The following is a 3,858-nucleotide window of genomic DNA, read 5'->3' on the forward strand; positions in this document are numbered from 1 at the left end:
AGCCTGAATTCATTGTGATTAAAACTTTAAAAGCTGCACAGAAGTCTTCAAGAAAAATAAGCTCTTGATTTATATGCAGAGATCTTTCCAAATTCTACTGAAGGGTCCAATCTTTGTGAAACAGTGCAATATTCCTTCTGCAAAGAAACACATTCAGAGCAGGAAGCCTAGAATAAAAAGAAAAGAAAAAACAATTGAATTGGGTAAGTACAGCTAGTCTTAAATAAAACATAAAACAATTTAAATCTGTGACCAGACTCATTCCTCATACAGATCAGAGTTCAGCAAATGCAAGGCAGTGACCACAATCCCAGAACAGCCACTGTACTGCTGATCATGGACAGACCCATTTACCCATCTCTGCTCCTTATTGCTGTGTATTTCATTTCCTTCTCTAGTTCCTTGAAAAAAGGGGGTGTGGAAAACATGTAATGAAATGCAGAAAACAAAGAAAACACACATAAGTGAAAGCAAAAAGAAAACTTAAGTGCAAATGAACATGAATAAACAACCTGCTCTGGTTTACAAACAATATTTTAATGAAACTTTCCACTATAAAGTTCTTTTCCCATGTTTAGTGACTACTTATTTCTGACAAAGTGCACTGCATCTGTCATTCTGCATAACATTTTGATTTAGTGAAGCAGAAAATTTTGTTGACAAAATAGAGCAGCAGAAAATGGGAACTTTAGTAACTTGTAACAGCCATTTCTTTAATAGAAATGGACAGTTCCAGTAATATACAATATATGAAAACCAAATTGTGCCAACATTGCAACATGCAGTTCTCAGAAAAAAAATTGGAGGCTCTTACTTTTACCATTCTAGAAAGATAGTTCACTTCAAAGTAAAAAAATACCTCACTTTCAGCTATTAAAAAACCATGGAAGCAAACACCTTGGTTAAATATCATCTTAAGAACTATAGCTCACAACCAATGAAGTGAAAAAGAACAATTTAAAAATACTTCTTTGAGCATATGTGTCGTTAGTTCACATTGGATACACAAAGAAAGAGACTTTCGGAAATAAACGGATCTTCTTGGGACATACAAAGGGGTCTGTTGTCTTTGTTCCCCATTGCTACTAATAGTGCTGTAATTATTTTTCTCATCTTTTTAAACAGACAGAATATTAAAAATCTTTCCCCAAAGAAAAGTAGTAACTATAGACAACCTGAAATTTGGGCAAAGTCTCAACTTTCAGTCCCTAGGAACTCACACATTCCTGTGCTGCCTCAGTGAGGCTCCTGTACCATCCAGACACTCAAACCTGCTTCTCATCTGCACAGATGTGACACGTGGGTGTCAGTGTCACCACCACACTTCAACACTGCTGCTGCAGCAGCTCACAGGAGTTCTGTGGCTTAATGTGTTTCCATCTGCAAAGTAATTAACACCTGAGGAGCAGGATCTAGACAGTTTCTGATCTCACTGAAGGAAAGTCTGGTAGACCATCCATGTGTTTCCAAGCTAAAAAATATTTTTCCTCACTTTCATTTGATACATATAAATGGGCTTTAATGTTTGTTGATGATTAACAAAAAAGTGGTGTGAGCATGGGACTGAAATAGTTTATGTGGAAACTGATGAAAAACACAGCAGGATTCCCCTCCCCCTGCGCCACATGGAAACATGATTAAATGACCATTAGTTTTTTTTAAGTCTACTCAGATGTTAAAATAAGAGTTTCATACAAGTTCTGATTGGTTTGCTTCCCTTACTTTTTTTCACACAATGGGAAAAAAACCTTGTCTTGCTCTTCATAGTTCCATTTTATGTTCTCAGCTTTCAAAAGCTGGCACACTTCACTTACCTTTCTTTTTTTTTTGAGCCATTCCACAAAGTTTCTCAATCCCCAGTAGACTACAAACAAGTATCTCTGACATTACAGGGATTCTGATAAATAATTAATTTTAATAAGTATGTATGGAATAATATATTAAAAGAGGAAGTCCGTTCAACAGCTTGAAAAAGGTTGATTGAAAAAAATTATTTAAAATAAGCTTTATCATATCTATTTTTTAGTAAGTATAGCTTGCTTGCAAGTTCATTGCTGCAATAATAAAATCTTCACATGTTTAGTAGTAAAGAATTCAGTGTGAAAACATGCCAACAGCTGCATTTAGATTATGTAATAACTTTATGTGGTGTGTGGTCAGTCTTTCAAAGCCCTAGTCATCCACAGAAATGCTACTAAACCCACTGGATATAGTACCAAATGGCTTTCTTTCAATAAATAATTCATTATCCCTATATCCCTATGCCTTCCTTTAAAAACTTATCTACAACCACTGTCCCATACAGCTTTAAAAGCCAAATACCCTTCTTTTAGAATAATACAAGTGATAAATTAGATTTCAAGAGCACAGAAAAGCTTGTTAAAAGGACATTAAGTTTTGGCAGTGTATCAAAAGTACATTTGCATACACCACTGATTTTAGGATTATTTTTACAGCCATTTTCCATGGAATTCTGTGAATAAAGTAAAATCTTTGCTGAACAAACAGGGTAGTCATATCAGACTATGACCAAAATCAACTATTAGACCACTGTATGATTAATTTGGAAACCAAACAACTTAACCCTTACCAAAAAGTCAACACTGCACAACACACCAGCAACTACAACACTTCTGCAAACCCCAGAGTACTTGACCACAAATACAGACAATTTAAGTGTCAGAGCCTGTTAAGCTGCATCCTTCTGTTCCACCTAATACCTCATTTTTTTCATGCTCTAAAGACTTTGGGGAGAAACAGGCAAAACACAGTTACAACTGCAACACCACACAGTTTGCAATAAAAACACTTTTAAAAAATTGTCAGGTGTAGGCCATAAGCTACCTAACTTCAAAGCTTCCCTAACTTCCTTTATTCCTCTGTCATGAGCCACTGTTGCCGCTACAGACATCTCATCAGAATAACAGTTTGCTCTGAAATTCAAGAACTCTGCTTCTACCCTGCAGGAACCTTACATGAACTATATAGAGATGTTTAAACCAGCTATCAGGTTTCGGAATGAACATACGTCTGTGGCTCTGATCCAGAGCAGAAAATGAAAAGGCTAAAATAAACTGCACAGTTTCTTAAAAAAACTTCCACTTTAATACCAAAAATAATTTAACCACCTGAGATGCACAGCTCTGTTTTTCAACAGCCCAAAACCAATTTTCACGTGAAGGTTAAAACTAGGAGCAGGGAAATTTAGTTGCAGCTCAATGTACACAGAATTACATGCTGGCAATACAAGCCATGAGTGGAAGAAATAGAAACTGTTTCTCAAAAACAGCGGTTGAAACAGCCTAATACAAAGACGTTCGTACTGGTAACATGATTCCTAAGGGAAAATGCACCGGCAGTTGTGTTCGGCGTTATAAATCTGATTCAAAAAATCCCCGTGAGAGGAAGAACAGGAATCATTCTCAAGGGCCAGAATGCTGTGGCGTTACGAGATTTGCCAGTACGGCCGCCCTGCAGACACCCCGCGTCCAGTCTTCCCCAAAAAAAATGAAATACGTGTGCTCAGATTCCGAAATGATACGGAATATCGTATTTCACTTGGTTCTCTCACGGAGTGTTTCATGGCAAGACACGTCCATGAGACTCACATGGCTCCGTGCAAGGCTCAGCTTTGAAGAATTATTATCCTCCCCCCCCTCAAATCTGAGCATTTTCTCTCCTCCCCAGGCGGCTGTGTGCAGGACGGGGAAGGAAAGTCCCGAAACACTTCTTGAGTAGCCAACGCGTTGCCCGGGGATTGAGGCTGAAGTGCCAGAAAGGCCCAGCAGGGCCCGCCAAGAGCGGAGCCACCGCCACCCCCGGCCCAGCCCGGCCCCGCCGCTGGGCCCGGCTCCCCCA

Source organism: Corvus brachyrhynchos, unplaced genomic scaffold (assembly GCF_000691975.1).
Source record: "Corvus brachyrhynchos isolate BGI_N302 unplaced genomic scaffold, ASM69197v1 scaffold26, whole genome shotgun sequence".
NCBI lineage: Eukaryota > Metazoa > Chordata > Aves > Passeriformes > Corvidae > Corvus > Corvus brachyrhynchos.